The sequence below is a fragment of the Myxine glutinosa genome, chromosome 7 (genome assembly GCF_964187855.1).
Source record: "Myxine glutinosa chromosome 7, kmMyxGlut1.1, whole genome shotgun sequence".
In the NCBI taxonomy this organism is placed as follows: Eukaryota; Metazoa; Chordata; class Myxini; order Myxiniformes; family Myxinidae; genus Myxine; species Myxine glutinosa.
This window is the reverse complement of record NC_136267.1, coordinates 60205039-60224091: the sequence shown is the minus strand read 5'-3', so window position 1 is coordinate 60224091 and position 19053 is coordinate 60205039.

The following is a 19053-nucleotide window of genomic DNA, read 5'->3' as shown; positions in this document are numbered from 1 at the left end:
CCCATCTTCCGCCCCACCTCTCAGAGAGCCCTTGAGGTGTTCTCTATTTTTAAACAACACTGTAAATTATGGGTGCCACACAATCCAAACCATGCAGCTGGGCAAAATGGCTTACAAGGCCACCTGCCCCCGATGCTGTCTCTCCAGCGTCACCAGCCTATTCCTGGTCGCCACCCAGTCCTTCCTGGGAGTCACTGGTAGCACCAGCACAAATATATATACATATATATATATATATATATATATATATATATATATATATATATATTGTTGCGGATCTCCGACGTCGGCTCTCCCCTTATCAAGAGGGGGTTAATCCCCTTGTCCTCTTATCTGGCCGACACGAGTCCTGGAAGTTATAACGTCCTTCCCGGCGCAGCGTTAGGTAGGGTTTGTTAGGCCTAGGCATTCGCTACTACCTAATTACTAACGCCAACCGGAAACGAGGGAATAACTCCCGCTCGAATCACGGATATGGATGGAATATGCCGAGCGGATAGCAATCCGCGATCCGAGCTGTTAACAGGTGACTAGACCCGATTCTAGCGGTTCCTAATCGTGCCACGCTTACCCAATTAGAGAAAAGACTGATGCGATCGGATGGAGAGGAAACCAGGAAAATAGGAAGAACAGATGGGTTTATTAACAAATGTACAAGAAGAAGAGGAAACGAAAGAAATGTACATGAAAGAAAGAGGAAGGAAAAGCACACAGGGCAGTCTTAAGTACAGTCTTAACTTATTCCCTGGACAAATGGGCCCGTCTCACATACACACACTCACACGGGGATTGCAGATGGTAGGTTGGAAGGTCACTAGCGTGTCCAGGCTCCAGTCTGGCTCCGGTCCAGGCGATGGAAAACCCGGCAGGCAGCTCTTCGTATAGCGTAACGCAACGCGAACGGACAATTGTATCATGGGGGAAGGCTGGTATATTGCGTATGTACTTTGCGCACGACTCGCGCCAAACGCCGCCTCCCCAATGTCCTGTACGCAAGCGCCAATTGTGCAAATCCTGTCCTCTCCGCACCGTCCTAAGGTCGACCTTCGCACAGTCCTCTCATCAGGTGCTTCCTCGCAGTCCTTTGGTAATCAGCGCCAGCGAGTCAGTCCTATGGTAATCAGCGCCAGCGAGTAAGTCCTCTGGTAATCAGCGCCAGCGAGTCAGTCCTCTTTAACGAGCACCGCTGCATAAGTCCTGTAAAAGGGCTTTGTGTACTGGCTTTTATAAGTGAAGCCAGCGAACGCTCCGCGAGCTCCAACCACGCCCTGTCAGGCGATGTCACTCCAGCCCTGGTTGGCTGGTTATCGCATACCGGCCCCGCCCTGACGGCTGGGTGACGTGGCCACGCCTCCTCCTTGGTGCTCCGCCCCCTTTTTCCGGGCTTCACCTCGTGGCTTATGGCGGCGTTTAGCGAGCTCACGCTCAAGGGCTGCGAACGCTGCTAACAAAGGCGCGTAACAAATTGGGAAGGGCCATGGGGCACAGACTGGAGCGCACCTAATGGCGTCGCTTGGAGGGAGGCTGCAGAAATGGACGAGGGGCCTACTTCTTATTTGATTGACGCAACGCAGATTCAACTATTGGAAAATGGCCTTATCTAACACATACTAAGAAATAACTGATGTCCTATGGTGACCTACGTGTTGCTTGTGGCCTATCTATGGGGTGCTACCTTTACCCTTTAATGATGTCATATTTACAAGCAAGTGTGGGTTCTCAAAACCGCAACAATTTATATATATATATGTATATATATATAAATATAAAATTATATATATATATATATCAACAATTTTCATTTATTTAGGAGCATGTGATTAAGGCTGGTAGGATGGTCTAGAAGTATGTACACTTGCCTCAAAAAGGTCTAGTCTGGGCCCACGGATGGATGTTAAACTGGGCGTTCCGTTTGCTAGCATTATTAGAACCAGTTGGACTTCGTTCGAAACTGGGGCTTATGGATTGCGTCTCTTCTGTCCGTCTGTGCGTCCGCAACCATATCTCGGAGATGTATGGACCGATTTTTTTCAATATTGCCACAAGCACAGTACATGACTGCACAAGCATAATGAATGATGGCTTATATATGCACATCATTTATTTTCGAGATTAGATCCAAGATGGCCGACTGGCGGCCATTTTGTTAATTAAACGTGTCCCCATCCATTTCTTAGATGTGCGTTACCGATATTGTTCAAACTTCTTTGTTTAGATGCTATCTTTCACGTTAGTTCATGTCTGTTTTGAAGATTTGATAAAAGAAGAGAAAGCTTTGGGGCCGGATAAACACCCGAGAGTATTGAAGGAAATGGCAGAGCAGATAGGCATGATGCTAACATATTGTTACGGTCCGCGGATATGGATGTTGTTTGCCGAGCGAAGGCTCCGCGACCGAACAGTTGTTCCCCGACTAAACCCGATTCACCCAAACGTTGGCCGTATCGCGCCACAGATATTCAATAGGGGAAAAGACTAAGACGACGAATGCAAAGAGGAAGAAGAAGAAGACGTACAGAAGAGTAACGGGGTTTATTATTTACACACACATAAGCAAAAAGAGCAGTCACGATTATTTACAGGTGACATGAAAACGCAGGTGACACAGTGAAAATTACTAGCTTATACGGACTTGGTTTACTACCCAGGACAGCACAAACAAAACAAACTCACGTACGCAAATGGATGGAAGGGTAGGAATCGTTTGGAGGGATGAGCAGGTGGGATCACAGGGCACAGCGAGCAGGTCCACTCCGGGCAGGAGGCGAGGAGCCGGCAGCTCCTTGTATTCGGCTTTACAGCGCACGCCGGCAGCTCCTTGTATTCGGCTTTACAGCGCACGCCAGCAGGGTCACTCGCTGCCCCGTCAGGGCTTCACGCGGCTGGGTGAAACGGGGCTGGTTGAAGCAGCTCTTTGTCAAAGGCGTTTCATATCTCTCACGCAACTCCGGTGCAACTCTAAACTCTCTCCCGGTGGACTGCCAACCCTCTTACGCACCTGGACTCATCTGCCGTATCTCTGGTGTCGCTTGTCCCAGCGATCGTCACACCCTTCTCGCCAAACCTTCAGCGCGGGTCTGACACGCCCCCCTCGGTTTTGGTACCGCCCTCCCCCCCCCCCCCCCCCCCCGTGCTCTGTTTCGTGACCTTGTATGGTAATCCCACGGGCTTGTCTCCTTATTTGGGCATGGCGCCGACAGCACGCCCCTCGTGGTGAGCCACGGGCTTGTTTCCTTATTCGGGCATGGGGCTGAACAGCCCCGCCCTTCGTGGCGCGCCCTGGGCTTGCCTCTCCCTGGCGACCCCGCCCCTCCTGTTCAAACAGAGCACGGAGCACATATTCACTATCGCAGCGAAATGAGAGGGCGTGCATCCCACGCTTGTGAACTGCTTTACCCACAGATGGAGAGTTTCGCTGGGAAATGGAATGATTGAAGGGGAGCTATTCTTAATTGATTCAGTGCAATGGAGTGTCATTCTAATGGAAGACAAGGCCTTACTCTAAAACACATAATAAGATATAAGCTACTGAACAAGGGTTTTATCGTGTCCTTCAATGTGGTGTTTCATGGAATAACTACCGGGACGCCCTTTTTACGTTTGCACAACTCTGGAGGCAGGAGGGGCCATATTCAACAATGTTCATCACCATTTCCAATATAATACAACACAATCAAAAAAATGCAATCCTCATATCCGCAACACTGCACCCTCCTCCTCTTAGGCACGACCCGGGCCTATAACTTTAATTTAGTGTGACACGTAGGTGTAGTTCCCTCTACTTTTAACCTGACCCTGAGTGCGACAGTTTTAAAACATAAATAAATGTGTCCCGCTGCTCCATTGCACCCTGCCTAACAGACTCACGCCCACAGTTAACCGAATTGCGGAATGGTCTTCAAACTACACACTGACGGTGGGGAGCATTATTTACAATTGACGCTACTTTTATTTACAGACCGCAACCCAGGACCTATGATTGTTCTTTCTGGGGGGGAGACAGTCTGCTCTGCATCGACGCACCATGAAAGCACCCAAAAAACGCACCAAAGCACCCTCAAGCACCAATCGGTGCAGTCACCATAGTTCACTGAATAAAAATAAACCAACAACCCCTAACCCTGCAGGTGGTCTTTTGCTCTTCGGCTCCCTCTGCTGGCTATTTACTTTCTTCCAGATGTTGTCTTTTTCCTTTGCTGGCGGCCTATTTGCAATAAAATGCACCTAACGTGTCCGTTTTTTTAAATTTTATTTATGGCCCACAGGGCCGACTACGTGTGGTTCACCTGTGGGGCATCGGTGCCCTGTGGCCAAGGTCCGCCAGCAAGATTTCGGGCCCTCATGGCCGGTTCCAGCAGAGGGGCCATGCCCCAACCCATGGGGTCCATCAGTGGTGCTCGGCCAAAGACATGTGGTCCATAATGTGGTGCATCGATGCAGACAGCTGGTTCTGGGAGTTCCGGGCGCACAATGGAGGACTCACGCAAGCTCCCCTCAGCGCCCAATGGCGCACAGGTCATGTGGGAGACAAAACGGGGAAGACAGATGAGCGAGGGGTAAGGTCACAAGGGTACACATCAATAAGGCAATGCAAGGTGAAATGCGTACGGAGGGCGAAGTGAGAAAGCTCATCCCTACCGTACGTCACCCCCCTGTAACCTACACTACCCTTGCCCTTACCCTATATGTACAAAATCTACACATTTACAAATTCGTCGCTACTGTCACGTCTTCCCCATATTTCTTCTATACCAAATTCGTCACCGCAATCCCTCGAGCCAAAATTTGCCATCACCCAAATTCATCATCAATCCTCATAAGGAGGAAGAGATGGAACATCAAGCACAATGTCACACCCACGTCATGATGCATCTCACATTCCAAACATTTGCATCAAAAATAATAAAACAACCTGGCATGGTGTGGAGGTACGTCATCTCAGGTGAGTGGATACAGATGGTGCGAGGCGACTTCAATCCTAGCTATCCTCGAAATGACTTTAACACACTTTACTCTACCCGGGGTCTCTCCCTGCCAATCCATTGGCCAACTTACACTATGGGTTCTAAAAACCAATTCCCATTGCCCAAACTGTGGTGCTTCTCAATTTGGGGTCTCACTCCCCCGATTCATCTCCCTGTGCCCTTGCACAATTTCTGGGCTGGGTCGTGTAGCTCTCCCAGCAGGTCTACCCACCTCCACCACTGCAGTTGCCACCCGAGCTTACCTAGCTCCTCACCCTAACCTAACTAACTGGGGAAGGCCCCTCCTGGCTCTGTCACCCCACTCGGTGCCCTCTGGCACTGGGCTACCCGGGTCCGTCCTCCAGATCCTCGGGCCCCATCCACAACAATTCTACCGGCTCCCAGAGCCCACCTGCGGCCTCACCTGGCCGACATCCTCACAGTGGTGGAGTGCCCAAACCAACTACACACACTAACAGGCTACACGCCCAGCCATTTCCACAACACTAATGCACCCATCCAAATACCATTCTCTCACCCGCACCACAGATGCCAATATCCAACCACAATTTACCTATACCCTCTACCTAACACTTACACTACCTGCCCCGGGTATTCGTGATGGGAGTCCATCCTTCCCCCATTCACACCTTCGCACCATCCACTCCACTCCAGTTTCCACCATACTCACTCCACGACCATCCATTCCAATACTCCATATACTCCACACTACCATTTATTCCATACACCTGTTCCTCATACCTGTTGTTGCACACCTGTGCACTCACACCTGGTGCCACCTGCACCCTCCTCCTCCTCCTGGACCAGTTGGTCAACACAACACACATCACCATTACTCACTCAAACACTGCTCCATCCACCTGTTCAGTTGCACACCTGTGCAATCACACCTGTTCCTTACACACTTTTCACAATACACTTCCAATCCTCAAACACACGGCATCATCTCATCTAACTACTCCCCTCTGAAACTTGCGCTTCCCAGTTGTCCCTTTAAACTATTGCGCTCCCTCGTCATTATCATCCACTCTAAACTACCTGAGTCCCCACTACAGGTGTCATTGTCACTACCTAATCTTAACGTCACCTAAGGTCATCTCTCTAGATCCCTACACACGATATATCCTAACCCTCCCGGGCTAGTTTTCACTGCCATCAACCCCATAAACTAGTGCTCCTTTGCCCCCCGCTGTGAGGGATGGTGGATTGGCCATCCCATCACATGGGGCATCTCTTACTATAAATTTTGCTCTTCCAATTTCCACAAATCAAAAATTTGCCAATCACTGCCAATCACTGTACCATTACCAATCATCACTCTGCCAATCCTTTGCCAATCTTCAAATTTTGTTTTTCTAATTTCGGGTCCAGACCACTATCCTCATCATTACAGTCTACTTACTAATGCCTCTCGGTGCGCCAATTCACTTCTAAAGCTCGGCTTCGTAAAGCCGAGCAATGAATGCGGGTTGTTTGGTGCCGGCGGCTGGATGCGTCCGGCACTCGGTGCAGGGAAGGACGCTTACCCGGGCCGAGATCCCACGCACCACCTTGGCACGGAGCCATCCAATTGCCCGATCTCGACCTGCCGGGACGTCTCAACAAAAAGGGGTCGCCATGACGACCCTTCCTATCGGGCTGCCCGTTCCGCCTAGCGGAGCATGGACGTGGCCGTTCCAAGCGCGGCCCAGCGTGGATCACGTACGGCGGTCCTTTCGAACCCGCCGTGGTTCGGATCCCCGCTGGTCCTCGCGGCACGTGAAGCTGCCCGACGCGCACCGAAGGCCCGATTCGGCTAAATGTCGTTCTAACCGCTAACCCGGTTACCGTCGATGCCTCACCTGCATGCTTACATGCATACGCTACCCCTTTCACCCTCACTGAGCTCGGTGTCCCAACGCCGCCCGTACACCCCGCATACTTCGTCATTGCATTCGTTCTTTCGCTCACAGACTTGGTCACACACCTGACCACCGAACACCTTGGGACACACTCGTCGTTCGCACACCTCACCAACACACCTCTTCGCGCCCCCTTCTCGGTCACCTCCTCTGTGACAATCACAGGCGTGCTCTCACTCGCACACCCAACCACGTGCCTCACTACCAACTCCAGCGTGCATTCCCATACGCGTTCTACCATTCCAGGTGTGCATCCTTCCATTCCAGGTGTACATCCTCTCTCACCTGTCACAACCAACTCACGCTCCGTGTCACTCTCACTACTTTCACCACCACTCTTGACAGCGCACTCACCCTTACTCTCGACAGCGCACTCTTTCCTCATGCACCCGTCCGTTACACACCTTTCTCGCGCACACTCTCCCGTTACATCCTCTGTAACACTCACCACAGGCATGCATGCTTCCGTTACATCGTCTGTAACACTCCTCACTACGCGCTTCCATGTGCTCCCTCGCACACGCGCTACGACCGACTCACTCTCGACAGCACCCTCACTCCTTGGCGCGCACTTTTTCCTCACACACCCCAGAGTCGGACATTCTCGCACACCTCCTCTTTCGCACACCAGACCTGTCGCACACTTCACCAACGGCCTCTCACGAACACCCGGGTCCAAAGCAACCCCCAAGCCGACTGAAGCTCCCCTCACATCATGTACATTTCCTCGTATATCGCCACTCACCTTGGCACCTCGTCTCCGCACCTCCTTCGCCACCTGCAAACTCTTTATTTGGTTAGCGAGCACATCATCACGATTTGAGCACCGACCTTGTACCAATTCCATTACTTCCTCCTTTATCTCCCTCTTAGTTTCTGTCCGTCCCTTCTTAATTTCACTCACCTCTTCTTCCACTTCCTCTAATTTTTGCTTCACCTCTTTTATTTCCCGGTGCGTCTCCTCAAGTTCGTCCTCTAAGGCTATTTTGACCGTCTCTATGTGCGTCCTCACCTCTCGGTCCTTCGTCTCCATTACTTCTGTCACCTCTTCCAACCTCGTTGTCAGTCCCTCACGTACCATCTGACATTGCCTCTGTGTCGCTATCAAGTCATTTTTGATTTATTTTTGTGTCGCTTTCAACCCTCCTAGTACCGCTGTATTATTTTCTACTTGATCCACTAGTTCTTTTTGTCCCACCGTCAGCTGTTCCACCTCCTCCGTCAGGTCCTCTATGCCCCCTTGTAACCTAGCCGTTCCATTTCTCACCTCTTTCTCCATACGCTTTTCACCTCGCTTTACCTCCTCGCGTACCCCCGAGACCTCCTCACTTACACCTCGTCGTATCTCCTCTTTCATCTCCTCCCTCTCTTTTGTAGATGCCGCCCTCATCTGTCCCAATTCATCCCTCTGAGCATCCAATTTGGTTTCTACCCCGATTTTCACCTCCTCTATCTGCTCTCCCATTTGTTTAATTTCTCGGGCGGATTGCTCCCCTATCTCCCGCAATTTGTCTTCCATTCTATCTTCTAGCCCCCTTAACCCATTTTTCACCCCCTCTATCTGATTCTCCTGGGCAGCCATTCTATTTTCCACCCCCGTTAACCCCTTCTTTACCTCTTTTATCCCGTTGTCTAACCCCTCAAATTTGTCGTCTAACTTCCCAAATTTCTTGTCTAATCCCTTAAAATTATTGTCTAACCCCTCCCCGGTACCCCTCGCTTCGTTCCTCATTACCCCCAATTGCTCACTCCGAGCCCTCGCTTCATCCCTCATTACCCCCAATTGCTCACTCCAAGCCCTCGCTTCGTCCCTCATTACCCCCAATTGCTCACTCTGAGCCTCCATCCGGTTCCCCAATTGCTGACCTCATTTCGACCCCTCATTTCGTCCCTCATTTTGTCCATAAGGGCCCCGATTTGTAGCAACAAAAGGTCCGAATCCAACGGCGGCGCTGCTACGGTCGCGGGCACGGTTAAATTTGGTGCCGCTACACCCACGTGCGTGAGGACGCCATTTTGTGCGCCTGATACCCCCTCAACCACATCCTCCATATACATTTCCCCGAGGTCCTGGGTCGATTCTACCCCATCTATCTCTCCCACCGGCATCCCGTCGCCTTGACCAGCCATGGCACGATTTCAAAATTCGGGTTTTGTAAAACAAAAGCAATTTCGGTACTTTGTAATTTTGAGCGCGTTAAGCGCGCTTCGGGTCCGATCCCACACTTCTGACACCAATCATTACGGTCCGCGGATATGGATGTTGTTTGCCGAGCGAAGGCTCCGCGACCGCACAGTTGTTCCCCGACTAAACCTGATTCACCCAAACGTTGGCCGTATCGCGCCACAGATATTCAATGGGGAAAAGACTAAGACGACGAATGCAAAGAGGAAGAAGAAGAAGACGTACAGAAGAGTAACGGGGTTTATTATTTACACACACATAAGCAAAAAGAGCAGTCACGATTATTTACAGGTGACATGAAAACGCAGGTGACACAGTGAAAATTACTAGCTTATACGGACTTAGTTTACTACCCAGGACAGCACAAACAAAACAAACTCACGTATGCAAATGGATGGAAGGGTAGGAATCGTTTGGAGGGATGAGCAGGTGGGATCACAGGGCACAGCGAGCAGGTCCACTCCGGGCGGGAGGCGAGGAGCCGGCAGCTCCTTGTATTCGGCTTTACAGCGCACGCCGGCAGCTCCTTGTATTCGGCTTTACAGCGCACGCCGGCAGGGTCACTCGCTGCCCCGTCAGGGCTTCACGCGGCTGGGTGAAACGGGGCTGGTTGAAGCGGCTCTTTGTCAAAGGCTTTTCGTATCTCTCACGCAACTCCGGTGCAACTCTGAACTCTCTCCCGGTGGACTGCCAACCCTCTTACGCACCTGGACTCATCTGCCGTATCTCTGGTGTCGCTTGTCCCAGCGATCGTCGCACCCTTCTCGCCAAACCTTCAGCGTGGGTCTGACACGCCCCCCTCGGTTTTGGTACCGCCCTCCCCACCCCCCCCCCCCCCCCCCGTGCTCTGTTTCGTGACCTTGTATGGTAATCCCACGGGCTTGTCTCCTTATTTGGGCATGGCGCCGACGGCACGCCCCTCGTGGCGAGCCACGGGCTTGTTTCCTCTTTCGGGCATGGGGTTGAACAGCCCCGCCCTTCGTGGCGCGCCCTGGGCTTGCCTCTCCCTGGCGACCCCGCCCCTCCTGTTCAAACAGAGCACGGAGCATATATTCACTATCGCAGCGAAATGAGAGGGCGTGCATCCCACGCTTGTGAACTGCTTTACCCACAGATGGAGAGTTTGGCTGGGAAATGGAATGATTGAAGGGGAGCTATTCTTAATTGATTCGGTGCAATGGAGTGTCATTCTAATGGAAGACAAGGCCTTACTCTAAAACACATAATAAGATATTAGCTACTGAACAAGGGTTTTATCGTGTCCTTCAATGTGGTGTTTCATGGAATAACTACCGGGACGCCCTTTTTACCTTTACACAACTCTGGAGGCAGGAGGGGCCATATTCAACAATGTTCATCACCATTTCCAATATAATACAACACAATCAAAAAAATGCAATCCTCATATCCGCAACAATATATACTAGTACCCTACTGCAAAGCCGCAATGAGCCGGCGAATCCAAAGCCTCTTGCCACTATTTTACCCATCACAATGGCATCAGTAGGTTAGGTAGTTGGTAGTAGGTGGGTGTAGTAGGTACCGTACCTAGTTCAAAATGACACCCTTTGCATTCTGGATGAGATTAAAATTTATAATATTTCCTTCTTGATTAATTCTGTGAATTCCGTCTCAACTTCGGATATTTCTGGCCGTGAAAAACTATCCCCTCCGGCCGCGAGATTTCTAAAAAAATAATTCTTCGTCAATTTTAGAATATTTGACGCCGTTTTCAGCCTCCGAAAAGCGTTTATAAGCGTTTTTGAAATATTTTTTCTAATGCTCGAATCTCATTGGTTCCGGTGTTTGGTGACGATTTTCGTTGAAGATAACCAGGGCCCGTGTGGGCCCGGGGAACGAGGTTGGTCTTAAAGTATTTTAATTACAAATTAGAGGTGCATAGGATTGTGAATCAAAAAAAGACGGGTGAAACAAACTCCTATTTAACTTTTTCGCAATTTTTTTATGCACACTTCCGTATCCGCAAGATGGCGGCCTCCATGGAACGATTTGGTGCGTCAAAGCTTCGAAATTCTCAAAGGATTCAGCAAAATCTGGCTTTCAACATAATACGTACGCGTTCATTCACAACACCGGCTTCGCCGGCTACTAGTACCCGACTGCAAAGCCGCAATAAGCCGGCGAAGCCAAAGCCTCTTGCCACTATTTTACCCATCACTATGGCATCAGTAGGTTAGGTAGTTGGTAGTAGGTAGGTGTAGTAGGTACCGTACCTGGTAAGACTTGGTAAAAGAGAAGAGCAGACAGTCCTCCCCAATACCTACATACAATAAATGTCACAAGAAGCTTAAGGAAGTAACTATACGATGTGCTCGCTTAGGGCCTATTTTAAGAAATTTTAACTGGGCTTAATATACGTTTTCACAGTATGTGTGTAGTCTTCTAACTTCAGTCGCTGTCAGGGCTGGTTCTCTCCGGGCACTGCGGCTTCCCCCACCAGAATAAGTGAGCTTGCAGTAAGATCAGTGCCGACAGATCATACGATAGCGCCGTTTCAACGGCAATGTGTGACTGTCGTTAATCAAACCGTGTCGATGGTGCTGATTGGCTGACCTAAGCTGATCGCTGATTGGTCAGCTCACAAAATTTCACAAATTCAGACCTAAAATGACACCATTTGCATTCCGGATGAGATTAAAATTGATAAAATTTACTTCTTGATTAATTCGGTGAATTCCGTCTCAACTTCGGATATTTCCGGCCGTGAAAAACTATGCCCTACGGCCGCGAGATTTCTAAAAAATAATTCTTCGTCAATTTTAGAATATTTGACGCCATTTTCACCCTCCGAAATGCGTAATAAGCTTTTTTGAAATATTTTTTCAAATGCTCGACTCTCATTGGTCCCGGTGTTTGGTGACGATTTTCGTTGAAGATAACGAGGTTGGTCTTAAAGTATTTTAATTACAAATTAGAGGTGCATAAGATTGTGAATCAAACAAAAACGGGTGAAACAAACTCCTATTGAACTTTTTCGCAATTTTTTTATGCATCCTTCTGCATCCGGAAGATGGCGGCCTCCATTGAGCGATTTGGTTTTAGAAATATTTTTTCAAATGCCCGAATCTCATTGGTTCCGGTGTTTGGTGACGATTTTCATTGAAGATAACCAGGCCCGTGTGGGCCGACGTTGGTCTTAAAGTATTTTAATTACAAATTAGAGGTGAATAAGAATGTGAATCAAACAAAGACGGGTGAAACAAACTCCTATTGAACTTTTTTCAATTTGTTATGCATACTTCCGCATCCGCAAGATGGCGGCCTCCATTGAGCGATTTGGTGCGTCAAAGCTTCGAAATTCTCAAGCCAAGAGATCCAGCATAATCTGTTTTTTCAACATAATACGTATGCGTTCATTCACAACACCGGCTTCGCCGGCTAATATCATGCTTGTCTGCTCTGCCAGTACTAGTACCCGACTGCAAAGCCGCAATGGGCCGGCGAAGCCAAAGCCTCTTGCCACTATTTTACCCATCACTATGGCATCAGTCGGTTAGGTAGTTGGTAGTAGGTAGGTGTAGTAGGTACCGTACCGAGTTCAAAATGACACAATTTGCATTCTGGAAGAGATTAATATTTATAAAATTTACTTCCTGATCAATTCGGTGAATTCCTTCTCAACTTCGGATATTTTCGGCCGTGAAAAACTATCCCCTCCAGCCGCGAGATTTCTAAAAAATCATTCTTCGTCAATTTTAGAATATTCGATGCCGTTTTCAGCCTCCGAAATGCGGTAATAAGCTTTTTTGAAATACTTTTTCAAATGCTCGAATCTCATTGATTCCGGTGTTTGGTGACGATTTTCGTTGGAGATAACCAGGGCCCGTGCGGGCCCGGCTAACGAGGTTGGTCTTAAAGTATTTTAATTACAAATTAGAGGTGCATAACATTGTGAATCAAAAAAAGACGGGTGAAACAAACTCCAATTGAACTTTTTTGCAATTTTTTATGCATACTTCCGCATCTGCAGGATGGCGGCCTCCATGGAGCGATTTGGTGCGTCAAAGCTTCGAAATTCTCAAAGGATTCAGCAAAATCTGGCTTTTCAACATAATACGTACGTGTTCATTCACAACACCGGCTTCGCCGGCTATGAGTCCGTGTCATTGATGTATTAAAAACCTACCTTTGCTCATAAAACATGATGGCCATTCTCCAAAACAACAGTCAGATCACTGATGTACCCAGACTTCAACCATTTATTGGCATCGAGATTTTTCCAAGCCTTCATTCTTCCAGGGACCAGGGTGTAAATACTTTTTGTTTAAACATAAGATAATTTACTAAATCTGGATATAAAATGGTTGGAGAGTTCACCTCGCTTCTGGACCATGCTGTATTCGGAAATTCATATGGTTTGTGTTGCCCATAACCTGTATTGTTATAATTTCACTTCTGAGACAAAGTGTCCAACATATTGACATATCCAAGGTTTTATCCGATTATTTGGCCATGAAAGCACACAGATCACAATAACTCCAGTGATCGTGAACGCAGGTGTTTATTATTATCATTGGTTCACGAGTTATCAAACAGAGTGACCACTATATTCGTCATGGGTGTGTGTCTGTCTGTCTGTCTGTCCGCAGCATAACTACCCGATGATATCATCCGATCTTGATGAAACTTTGGTGGGAGGTTGATATCATGATCTAGTTGTGTCCTGCCTAGAGTGGGCGTATTGCGCCCATTGTGGGCGGAGCCACGCCCAAAAAAGATGTCTTTTTAGGGGGTAATCGAGTTCAAGCTACATCTTCTCCGAGGGAGTTGGTGGAATCTGACAGGGGTTTCGGTATTTGGTTAGGCCAATGTCATGTGTCTAGCCCCACGGAGCTCGATTTTTCATTTTCGCCCCAAGGTCAAGGTCACAAGGTCACGAAATTTAGAAAAGTCGATTTTTGATGGTTTTATTACATTGTTCGCTTCCTGATAGGGTGAAATGTCTTACATGATCTTATATTATCACATACATCATAAAATACAAGTTTTCAACAAATTTCAGAATCTTCGACCTTTGACCTTTGAAGGTCACAAAGGTCAAATTTTCAAAGTTGTCGGAATTAAACCAAATTTTCGGCATTGTGTAGCTAACTAACCTCATAACTGAATATACATTATTTTCTATCTCATTTCAAGGTCAGTAACCTTCGTTTTGACATTTCAAGGTCACAAAGGTCAAATTTTCAAAGTTGTCGGAATCGAACCGAATTTTCGGTCTTGTGTAGCTAACTAACCTCATAACTGATTATACATTACTTTCTATCTCATTTCAAGGTCAGTAACCTTCGTTTTGACATTTCTGGGCCAGCACCACACACAATTATGTACAGCTGGCTCTTAAAGGCCTGCACACGCAGCGAATTGGGGCCCTTTGTAAATAGGCATGTACACTGCATTTCGGAGGCCGACACCTGCCAAGTGGGCCCCCGACCCCCCAGTCCGGGCCTGTTTCGGTCCGTCCTTTGTCATTGAATACCGCTCGCTCGTGAACCATCGTCGTCTCCTGACTTGTCTATTTTCAAACCGTTGTGGAGCTAAGCTCCACCTTAGATTTGAAGCTCGGATGGATTGAATTGTCAGAGCGCTGCTCTGGTGTGCTCCAGCAGGACTACACCCCTGCTTGTAAGCTCAGGTGTATGTGTTTGTTTGACCATGCATTCTGGACCTGTGGGTTGGGCTATGTATGTTCATTCAGGCCGAAGTGCATGTATACTAGTTTGACAAGCTTTGACAAGTTTGAGCATCTTGGTCTCTACTTTTTTGGGGGAGGGGTTACCACCTGAAACTTCGGATCCCTATTTGTCTCTTATTTACCAACCAATTGTTCTGAAATCTGATACAGCCCTTCTACTTGATGGACCACAAGATCGCTCGGTCTTGGAATTTTTGATTTCGTATTTATTCGATTTCGGATCATTTAGGCTCCCAGGGGGGTACACTCTGAAATTTCTCATTCTCATCATCAGGATCATTCTCAGAATCCCTACTCGTCCCTTATTTACCAACCGATTGTTCTGAAACTGATACAGCCCTTATACTTGATCCAGTCTGCACCTACCCCTCCTGTGTGTACATGCCAAAGGGTTCCTTCTTTTTTTTTCTTCAACCTAAATCTTCAACTTAAATTGCTTATAAAAATGTAATATCATGAATATTGCAAATCAGTTTGTGCAAAATAAATGTTTGTATTTTGATTGTTGTAAATCAGGACAATACAGCAACTCATTATCCTCAGTTAAAACAAGCCCGTTCCTCTGAAGTAAGGTGAGCGTAGTGAGCCGATCCACGCTACTATACATACATGTGTGTGTCAATGTACACTGTACAGTCACGTGTTGGCCGGGCGGTCACTGTACAGTCACGTGAAAAAGTAAGTACACCCCATGTAAAGTTTTGACTTTTTCAACATATTTCAACATGCAGCTATTTGATCTTCGTTTCAACAATATTGATAAATAAAGGTGATATGATATAACAAATATCATGAAACATTTACATTTTGTAGTCCATTGTATAATTTAAATAAACATAAATGCAAATTTCGCATGTGGAAAAAGTAAGTACACCCTTGGCTCTAATAGGTGGTATTGCCCCCTTTGGCAGAGTCAACCTCAAGTAGGCGTTTCTTATAACTCTCTACCAGTCTCTGACATCGACTGGGAGAAATGCTTGCCCACTCCTCCATGCAGAATTCTTTCAGCTGTGCGATGTTTGAGGGGTTTCTTGCATGCACAGCTCGTTTCAAATCCCCCGACAACATCTCGATGGGATTTAGATCCGGGCTTTGACTTGGCCATTCCAGAACCCTCCATTTCTTTCTTTTCGGCCATTCCTTGGTGGATTTACTGGTATGTTCAGGGTCATTGTCATGTTGCAAGGTCTATTTATTCGATTTCGAAGCTTCGGTTGAGCTTCAACTTTCCGACAGATGGCCTCACATTATCCTCAAGCACCCTCTGGTACAATGAAGAATTCATAGTGGATTATATGATGGTGAGGATTATATGACCAAACAGTTCAATTTTGGTTTCATCAGACCACAGAATCTTGTTTCTCACAGTCTGAGAGCCCTTTAGGTGCTTTTTGCAATTCCAAGCGGGCTTTCCTGTGTCTTTCACTGAGGAATTGGGGCCTAACCTGGTTCGCTTCGTGAACTGGCCACTCTTCGTGAACTGGCTTCGTGAACTGGCCAAACTTCCATCTGGCCACTCTGCCATAAAGACCAGATCGGTGGAGTGTTGCAGTGATGGTTGTCCTTCTGGAAGTTTCTCCTATCTCCACACAGGATCTCTGGACCTCAGCCAGAATGACCATCGGGTTCTTGGTCACCTCTCTTTCCAAGGCCCTTCTCCCCCGATTGCTCAGTTTGGCTGGGCGGCCAGCTCTAGGAAGAGTCCTGGTTGTTCCAAACTTCTTCCATTTAAGAATTATGGAGGCCACTGTGCTCTTGGGAAACTTCAATGCAGCAGAAATTTTTTTGTCGGCTTCCCCAAATCTGTGCCTCGACACAATCCTGTCTCTGAGCTCTGCAGGCAGTTGCTTCGACCTCATGGCTTGGTTTTTGCTCTGATATGCATTGTCAGCTGTGAGACCTTATATCGACAGGTGTGTGCCTTTCCAAATCATGTCAAATAAATTGATTTTACCACAGGTGGACTCCAATCAAGGTGTAGAAACATCTCAAAGATGATCAAGAGAAATGGGAGGCACCTGAGCTAAATTTCAAGTGTCAAAGCAAAGGGTATGAATACTTATGTCAATGTGATATTTCAGTTTTTTCTTTTTAATAAATTTGCAAAAATTTCTAAAATACTGTTTTCTCTTTGTCATTATGGGATATTGAGTGTAGATGGATGAGGAAAAAATGAATTTAAACGATTTCAGCATAAGGCTGCAACATAACAAAATGTGAAAATAGTGAAGGGGTCTGAATACTTTCTTAATGCACTGGATATATATATATATATATATATATATATATATTTGACGGATCCGTTGACTTAGGACTCAAGACTCATGATTGAGAGAAGGAACAACTGATATATTTATTTGATTCGTCAAACACACAAGCTTGGTGGAGAGCAAAACACGTCGGACAGAAGCCCACAAAAATGACCAACGTTCCAACAAGATGCTCTGAAAAAGGCTGAACAGGGTTTTTGCTTTATATAGCGATCACAATTGAAAGATAAAGGGTGACTCAGCGGCTCACTCTTTGATTTCACCCTTTGTTCAGTAAGGAAGAAAGGGTTTTAAGTGAAGACCATGCCTGGCTTATGCCCAGATGAACACATGTCCGTAGTTTGGATAAACATTTGTTGAAGGTCAGGAAAATCACCTCACCTGATCGCGGATAGCCGATCGCAAAAGTGTCGGTATTCATCTGATTTGAGTGGTAACGGCTGGTAACTTTATACAATAGAGCCACAGTTAGAGCAGGAACAATAAAGAGAATATGCCAGCACAGTAACTTAACTTCTTAACAGGAAATATAAAGTTTAAGCAAAGCAACACATATAAATTGGTTATATTTTGTTAATTGAGCAACATTATTAGCACAATACTGGGAGGAGGATCTCAGGTCCCACATACCAAAATTCTGATAGAGGCTAGAAAGATACCGCTGGTTTATTTCACAGAGTAAGGGATAATTCCTTATAAGGATAAAAATGAATAAATAAATTTAAAAAAACACCTTTAGAGGCCATTTTTCCCCGCAAGCGGGGGTTGGCCTTTTTCGGGAACCGTGGTAGTTGTTGTTTTTCGGTCCCCTTTTTGAAGCAATGTTTTACGGCCGGATAAAAATGAATAATAGTATTAAAAGGATACAGCAATCAATTAAAACAAAACATATGGTTGGTCATACTTGGTAATAGGTCAAACAATAATAGAACACAAAGGGGGGGGGGGGGCTGAAGCCCCATATATATATATATATATATATATATATATATATATATATATATATATATATATATGTGTGTGGAGCAGATAGATCTGAATAGGTAATATGTGGAGCAGATAGATCTGAATAGGTAACGTGCTTCATCTGTCGCGGTAGGGAATCTGACCTTGTAATAAGTCCATGTGTAGGCGTTTTGTCGGGTAAGGAGTATACTTATGAACCTACCAGGAGGTTTGTGTGTTAAGTAGAGTTAGGGATTAAAGAGTAGCGCCCCTGTGTGTCCTCACCTGGTTAGCCAAACCTTTGTCCCTTTTGGCACTGCAGACCAACATCGACATTCCGACAAGTCGGGAGCGAGGTTGGGAGGCGCGGTGGGCGTGGGCCTGAGCGAAGCTGGAGGTTCGGTGGAAGGGACTGAATGGTTGGCAGTGCACCAAGGCTAACGTCACCGGCCAGCAGAGTTGGTTTGAGGCAGTGAGACGCAGTTGGTTTTGAGAAGCGAGTTGGAAGGACGGAGGGAGGTGCTTCTGGCAGTTGAGTCTGGCAGTGGATCTTGCGCCGAGTGAGTCTTGAGAAGCGAGTTGGTTCGAGCATTTGGTTGGAAAGAGAGAGGAGAGTGAGTCTTGAGACACAGTGGAGTGAGTGAGTTGGCAACCAGAGGAGTTGGCCAGCAGTGGAGTTCGGACAGGGAGAGAATTGTGAGAGTTGCTTCGTTGGCTTGAACTTGGCTCGAAGCGGTACTTGGTGTGCAGTGGACTCGTGCTCTCTTCCCCTTTTTGCCGTTCTTCGTCGTTCTGTGTTCGTGCTCGAGTTTAGGGTCGACCTTGTGTGGAGCGAGGCCTGGTGGTGCTCGGAGGCGGTCGGAGAGGGCCGCGTGGGACGCCGAACGGAGCCGTGTTGGACGGCAAACCATACAAGACTACAGACAGATAAGGCCGAGCTCCGCGTTTACACTGTACACGACGAGACGTGTTGTTTTCGTATTCATATTCCCTCGTCTGTGGTTGAGATCTGTCGTGTGGGGACACCCCAACTTAGGCCAGTAGTTGATTATCA